The sequence below is a fragment of the Rhinolophus hipposideros genome, assembly GCF_964194185.1.
Source record: "Rhinolophus hipposideros genome assembly, chromosome: 1".
NCBI lineage: Eukaryota > Metazoa > Chordata > Mammalia > Chiroptera > Rhinolophidae > Rhinolophus > Rhinolophus hipposideros.
In genome coordinates, this window is record NC_138047.1 from 61,006,266 (window position 1) to 61,014,659 (window position 8,394).

Sequence of the window (8,394 nt, forward strand, 5' to 3'; positions counted from 1 at the left end):
GGGGTGTCAAAACCACGGCCCTTTGGCCAACTGCTCTCCACAATCCATTGTTAATTGGCCCTCAACAAATTACAAAAATATATTTAGTTTACTTAAATAAACCAGGTGAGGCAATAATATTTCACCTCGAATGAGTGGCCCGGCTGTTTGTGTATTTTACCGCATATGGCCCTTGGTAAAAAATGTTGAAAAAAGTTTGGACACCCCTGCTCTAGAGCAATAGTGAGATTAATTGAGATAAAGAACTGACAAAAGGGCCCTGGTTCTCTGGGTGAGGACCCCAAACCTAATGCACAGGAGTGGGTAAAGTGGTAAGAGGAGAAAGAAGAGAAGTTTCTGAGATTCCTTGACAGAGGAGCCTCATGCACTGTACCAACACCTGTTTGCATGACCATAGAAATGTGTAAGCGTTGATAATAGGATTAAGGTAAAAGTTTAATGAAATTTGTAATGTTTAAACAGGCTTTAGGTGAAAAGGTTGTGTCTCCTTTATCTGAATGCTTTAAGAGAATAGATTTTATATCTGACTAGGGGACATCTCCTCTATCTAAAACGTACCATAAAACCAAAACCTACAAAAGCTTTTAATTTATGTCATCTAATTGTCCTATAGTAAAGTTGTTCTAATTTACAATTCCATAAGAAATGTGTGCCTTGAAAAACTGAAGTGTCATTAAACAGAATCTTTGCCAATGTTATGGATCACAAATTTTCTCTGGGATAATTTCATTTGATGTAATTGGTACTACTTTGCTTGTTCATGAAGCTGAGACATGTTTTTTGGTCATTTATATTTATTCTCTTGTGAATTACCTCAATTTATATATTTTCCCCTTTTATGCCTTATTGATTTAAAAGTATATATCAAAAGTGTTAACCTTTTGTCTGTCAAATGTTGAAAGTGTTTTTTTCTTCCTAGATTGTTTTTAACTTTTAATTGTGTTTAAGGCAATTATTTTTAATACAGAAGCTTTAAAACTTTGTATTTAAAACTTTTATTCATGTCCTTAATCTTTCTGTCTAAGGTATCATGTTTAGGAAGACTTCCCTGTTTTACAATAATAACCATTATTCTTGAATAGGAGGCAATTACTAATTAAGACTAGTGGACTAATGGCATTGGCTGAATGCAACACTAACAGAGATTGATTACCAAAAGCCTGAATACTGGATCCATACAAACAACAGAATTGTTTTAAGAAGACTTTTTAGAAATAATTTTGTGGTGCCAGAAAGTAAAGATGGGTTCAAAGAATGATGTAAACATATCAACTTGACATGGAAGGGGCTGATACTGACCAAATCTTAGGCAATCTAAGTATCAAATAAATAACAGTAGTAATGGATTTTGTCCCATTGAATAAAATAGGAATCTTTGAGTCCATACTGATATAAATGCATGAATAAATGAGTAAATGGGGTAAGAGAAAACTACTCCTTACAGTAGAATATCAACTAATAAATGTAGAAGAAATCATGAAATTAGAAAATCTCTTTTAGTAACTATCATTATTATCATAATAATCAATACAGGCAATGGATGCTAAAACTAGTGTGTAAAGTTTTAGTAACAGGCTATTTATGTAGTCTCCAAGTATCTCCCCAAAAGATATTTATGAATGACAGGAGGAAAAATAACTTTATAAACACCACCTTAACCGTATAATGAAGGTTAACGTCACCAGTGAAGAAACAAGTGGGCATCAGATTCCTCCTGATATAGTGCTCTGAGAAGACCACAACATTAGTTCTGTAATATTCTTGCATAAGCTGAATTTTCTATGAGGAAACTTTAGACAAACTCAAACTAACGGTCATTTTATAAAATAACTGCCCTGTACTCCATGAATGTCAATGTCATGAAACATAGAGACTGAGGAACTATTCTAAATGAAAGGAAACTTAAGAAACAGGACAACTAAATGCTGCGTAGAATAACCCACAATGATAGGGACAAATTGGTTCAAATAATGCTGAAGTATTGATGAAAAGAATTTTACCCGTTTTTACTCTGCCTTATCTATCTATAATTAGTATATAACTCAGAAAAACCTGAAAAATAAAGCAACTCTGGAATCTCCACTTCAAGAAGTACTTTAAAAATTTATAAATAGATTTCCCTCAGTTACCCAAATTGCAAAGCTTTGAATATGTTTGAATAATAATTTGTAAGTTTTCTGGTCAGATTGAAACTTTTCCTTGTCATGCTCTAAATTTTACTTTAAAAAAAGTGTGGATTTTGTTTTTCCAACCTCAGGAATCTCTTTAATATGATCTATGTAAAAAAACAAACAAACCCGCATTTTACACGTGAAATACTCAAGGAACTATGCAAGATAATTTCATGAATCAGAAATGTTACTCTCCATATCATTCCCCAAGTTCTCAAAAGATAAATGAGATTATTTATTATAAAATTAAAAAGTCTAAATTTTCTAAAAAGCATAATCTCCCTTCACCTACAGTTCTACCCCAGTGTAATGATAACACAGTCTCTACCTCAAAGTCCCCATAAACTCCCACCACGTGAAATTTTTATAGGAAGGCTCATGAAGCTTTGATACCTACTATGACAGATTCCTCTTTGGCACATTCAAATATTGTCAAGTATTTTCAAAATATCATTTTCACAGTAAATGTTCAACAGGTATGAGATACATTTCCAAAAGGAACATTACCAGACATACCCTTCCTTGACATACCACCAGGAGATGTAAGAAGAGACACCAATAGAAGTCAGCCTTAGAACACACTAGAATGAAACATTTCAGGTCTTAAATACATTTCTTAAGCTCAAACACATTCTCTTGTGGGAAGATGCTTTCTAGCTGTATTAGTTTGCTAAGGCTGTCATAACAAAATACCACAGACTGCGTGGTTTAAACAATAGAAATTTATTTCTCACCATTCTAGAGGCTAGAAGTCCAAGATCAAGGTATCAGCAGAATTGTTTTTTTTCTGAGGCCTCTCTCCTTGGCTTAAAATGGCTGTCTTCTTCCTATTTCTTTACATTGTGCTTCATCTGTGTGTGTATCTGTGTTCTAGTTTCTTCTTCTTATAAGGACACCAGTCATATTAGATTAGGGTCTATCCTAATGACTTCACTTAACTTCAATTACCACTCTCTAAATACAGTCACATTGTGATGTACTGGAGGTTAGGAATTTAACATATGAATTTGAGGGACACAATTCAGCCCATAATATTTACATATATAGACAAAACACTCTCTTCTTATGTGTTTCTCCTTTTATATTGTTACTACACAATACTTCTGTCACCAGATGTGTGGGTTTTCCACATATCAAGCAATTCTCTGATACCAGCTGGGTGTCCTACAATTCAGTTTAGTTCTGACACTATCTATCTGGAGTTAATTTCAGTCAATTTCAGCTCTTAGTACAGTAGCGGCTACCCATCCCTGTTTCTAGCCCAGTGGCAGCCAGATGTGCTTGGAGTAGCTTGCACACAGTTTACAGGAGCCAGGATGGAAAAAGATAGTACATGCAAATAGTAAACAAAAGAGAGCAGAGGTGGCTGTACAAAAATCAGCCAAAATAGACTTTATTTCAAAAAAAGGTCATAAGAAACAACGGGCCTTATATATTAATAAAATGTTCAACACAGCAAGAAGATATAACAATTATAAACATTTACACACTTAATGACAGACCATTAAAATACATGAAACAAAAACTGACAGAATTGAAGGCAGAAATAGATAGTGCTACAGTAATAGCTGGAGACTTCAATACCTCACTCACAATAACAGATGAAACAATTAGACAGAATATAAGTAAGGAAATACAGGGCTTAACACAATAAACCAACTAGATCTAACAGACATACACAACCCTCTACCCAATAACAACAGAAAATACATTCTCAAGTTCACATGGGACATTTTCCAGGATAGGCCATATGTTAGGCTACAATTAAGTCTCAATAGATTTAAAAAAATAGATATCATGCAAAGTATCTTCCCTATTAATTCAATAGATTTAAAAAGATAGATATCATGCAAATATCTTCCCTAACCACAGTGGTATGCAGTTAGCAATCAGTAACCAGGAAAGCAGGAAAAATTCACAAAACTGTGGAAATTAAACGACATACTTTTAAACAACCAATGGATCAAAGAATAAATCACAAAGGAAATCACTTAGAGACGAATGAAAATGAAAACACAACATAACAAAACTTATGGGACACTTTGAAAGTGGAGCTAAGGGAGAAATTTATAGCTATAAACAGTTCCATTACAAAAAAACAACAACAAAACAAACAAACAAACCAAGAAAGATCTGAAATCAACAACCTAACTTTATAATTTAGGGAACTAGAGAAAGAAGAATGTGTTAAACCCAATGCTGGTAGAAAGAAGGAAATCATAAAGATTAAAGCACAAATAAATGAAACAGAAAACAGAAAAACAATAGAGCAAAGTCAATAGAACTAAAAGTTGGTTCTCTTCCTGGTACAGAGAGGGCATCTTTCTCATGGGAAATTTTATTATCTGCTTTTTGGTAGAAAGAGGGAAGTCAGAATGTTCTTCCTGTCTCTGCTGTTTTTCAAATGTCTTCAGCTCAAAATAATCAATGTGCCAAAGCAGCATATTTGGGGGTGGTTTGTTCTGAAGCCTTTGAACTTATTTATTTTATGCTAAAAATAGATTTACTAAACATTTCTCCTTGTTGCAGGCATCAAGCAATATGAGTCAAAGGGAATCTTAGACATCATTTGGTCAATTCTTCTCATTTTACTGACAGAGAAACTGAAGCCCAGAGCAATTAATTAAACCATCCAAGTTTGTAAGTAGTAATTTTTAAAATATTATTTTATATACTCAATATTTATTTAGATCCATCAATTTTTTTGTCTTCTTTTTCAGCTTTATTGAGGATATGATTGACAAGTAGCAATGTATAATTGTATATATTTATAGTATATAACTTGAAGTTCTGATGTATGAATGCATTGTGCAATGATCATCACAATCAAGCTAGTTAAAATATCCATCATCCCACATAGTTACCTTTGTGTGTGTGTGTTGAGAATACTTAAAATCTACCTTCTATGGAAATGTCAAGTATACAATACAATATTATTAACTATGGTCACCATGTTGCACATTAGATCTCCAGAACTTATTCACCTTGCATAACTATATTTATATCCTTTGACTAACATCTTCCCATTTTCTCCACTCCCAAATTCTTGTCAGTCACCATTCTACTCTGTGCATCTATGAGTTCAACTATATGGATCATTACAATATTTGTCTTTCTATATCGGGCTTACTTTACTTACCATAATGTCCTCCAGTTTTTTATCCATGTTGTCACAAATGGCAGGATTTCCTTCTTTTTTAAGGCTGAATAATATTCCTCTGTGTGTGGTGGGGGCTCACATTTTATTTATTCATCCTTTGATGGACATTTAGGGTATTTCTATATCTTGACTAATGATGCTGAAATGAACTGTAAATACTAATTTAAAGCATGGTCAGAACAGAAACTCTGGGGTCCTGACTCCCAGCGCCATGCCCTTTCTATTAAGACAAAAAGAATAAAGAGGTGACTGAGAGAGAAGTTGCCTATTACACGGGAAATATATCAGGCATTGGAAAAGCCTCGGAAATGCTAGGAAGGCTGGTCAGAACTTAGATCCACCAAGAGAGTTAAGAGTTTAAGTGCAATCCCTGGGGAGCTTAAGTAGGCCTGGACAGATCAGGCTTCATCAGAACCTACCCTATTTTACATTAGTAACACTAGTTGTTTTAATTCATGATATACATTTAACCTTTGACTTCTAACTTAATTAGTTCTTCATGGTCAAGGTATCAGAGATAAATAAAGCCAGACATTAATTAAAACAGTGATAATAGATTTTATTCAGTAACTATTGACAGTGGAAAGAGTTGAGTTGCATTCTAATTTGTGCAGAGCTCACTGGGGGCTTTAAAGGGAAAAGGAGGGTATAGGGAGGGTGGCTCAATTAAAGCCAGGGAAGTGAAAAATTACAAAAGGTTGGTGAGTGTAAAAAAAATTACACTCACACGTTGGTGAATGTATACCAGGCCAGCTGTGTCTGCTAGTTTGGAATTATCTGAAGTTAGGTTTCTACCCTCCCACAGAGACTGGGAAATAGAGGCCTATCCTTCCCAATGATTACATTTCAAAGGAATGGCCTTCAGATTCTAAAGAAAGACATTCCTAAATTGTAGGAAATACACAAACATCTCAAAGGGACAGAGGAAGGATTTACAGGTCTTTTTTTAGGAAATGGTCTAGGAAAGAGAAGTCAGGGGCCTATTATCAGGGATTGTTAGAACAAACAGTAAATTCTTTGGACAGCCCTGAGCTTTTCTAGACAGTAACTCAATAGGGTGCAGGAGGTTCCCAGGGACACGCCTTAGGCTGCTAGAAGCTGTGTTAAAAGCTGAGTCAAGTTTCCTATGGCAGGAATTTGAATGTAGTGTTCATGCTGAGAGTTTTTGCAGTTCTCCAATCCTTATTTGTTAGAGATGGAATGTCATAAATTCAAATTCCATTCCTGGGAACCCATTTCATACTACAGATATACCAAAACTGATGAGTAAATGAAGTAGGGAGAAAACAAATGCAAATATTTATTTTTATAAAAATGGATTAATTAAATAAAATATATAATTCATAACCATAGATGTTTTACAGCGCTTATTGTGTGAGAGGCACACTGCCAAGAGGTTCCCACATCACTGGTTCCCAAACTGCAATCTTATAAATCACTTAAAGTTTATATTTATTTCATTTAGATTTGGTTTACTATTTTAAAATAATGTATACCATCATATGATACAAATTTTATCAGGTAGGTATACAGTAACATGTCTCCTTACCATCTCTGTCCCCCAGCACCTCTGGAGTACCTTTTTAAAACTGCTTCCCAGGCCTCAAGACAGAGCTAATGAATCAAAATCATCAGAGACGAGGCCCAAACATTGGCATGTTTGAAAAAGGTGGTTCTCATAGTATTCTTGGAATCCACTGCTTTACAGGAGATTATAAAATAAGTGCTTTCATTACCCAATCTTTAGAGATGAGGAAAGTGAAGTTACCTCATAGGGTGGGCCCCTACTCCAGTTTGACTGGTATTCTTATAAAAGAATGCCATGTAAAGAGACATGCACAGCCTCGCCTCGCTGCCCCGCCGTCTGGCCCCGCGGACCCAGAACCTGCCGACCCACAAACCGACTAACCTGCCAGGCTCTCGCGTGCGCGTGTCTGGTTCCTCCAGCGTCACCGCTGTGAGGAAAGTGGTTCAGCAGCTGCGGGTTCCACCGCGTGAAGGATTTCCAGGCAGCTGCAGATTTGAAACAATTCTGTCTGCAGAAATCTCAACATGACTCTGCTGACTGGTGTATCTTCAAGTACAAATCCCTTCCGACCCCAGAAAGACTGTTCCTTTTTGTAGTGAAACTAATCTTTGGAGGTTTTCTAAATCACTTTTCATGAACCAGTGAAAACTGAAAGGAGAGTTACATCTTTTGCCTGTACAAAAAGCTTCTGCCTATAACATGAGCCATGCTGTATACAAACTTCTGCTTTTGTCACTCCTTAACATCTATCGCTCTGAATTTTCATGAATTTCTATTTCATAAGGGAAATTATTTTATATACACTGGTAGCAGCATAGAATAAATTACTTAGTATTAAAAAAAAAAAAAGACATGCACAGAGGGAGAATACCACCAGAACATGAAAGCAGAAATGGGGTGATGCAGCTACAAGCCAAGGAATGCCAGGCTGCAGACAAACTACCAAGAGCTAGAAAAGAGGCCCAGAACAGATTTTCCCTCAGGTCCCTCAGAAAGAACAAGCCCTGCCCTGCTGAGTTTGGACTTCCAGGCTCCAGAACTGCGGTACTTTGTTGAGGCAGTCCTAGCAATTCAGTACATTTTCTAAAAACAAACAGACTACTTTGCTGCTTAAAAGCCCCCTTGTCATCAACAATGTTATAAAGGTCATGTGTGGTGCCAGATGGGCACTGGACTTATCAGGGGGATCACGTCATAGACGGTGTAGACGCCTGACCACTGCGCTACACACCTGAAGCTGAAGTAGAATAACATTGAATGTCAACTATAATATGGAATGTGAAATATATAGGTATATATAGTCACGGGATGTGGAGTACAACGTAGGGAAGATAATCAATGGTATTGTAACAGCTATGTAAGTTGTCAGAGGGGTAGTAGCTGGGGGGGTGGGTTATCACTTTATGAGGGGTGTAAATATCTAACTATTATGTTGCTTTGTACACCTGAAACTAAAACAACAACAACAAATGGAACACTTCAATCATTTCTGAAGTGTCCCATGACAATTAAAGAATGGGAAGTTATAGGGACAT

General features: G+C 35.9%; 1 pseudogene across 1 annotated transcript; it reads left to right on the forward strand.

The window, feature by feature from the left end:
- The first annotated feature begins 7,165 nt into the window (after positions 1-7,165).
- On the forward strand, positions 7,166-7,455 carry LOC308499354 (guanine nucleotide-binding protein G(I)/G(S)/G(O) subunit gamma-5-like; annotated as a pseudogene). The gene has a single exon. The product of its transcript is annotated as a guanine nucleotide-binding protein G(I)/G(S)/G(O) subunit gamma-5-like (transcript).
- The last annotated feature ends 939 nt before the right edge of the window (positions 7,456-8,394 follow it).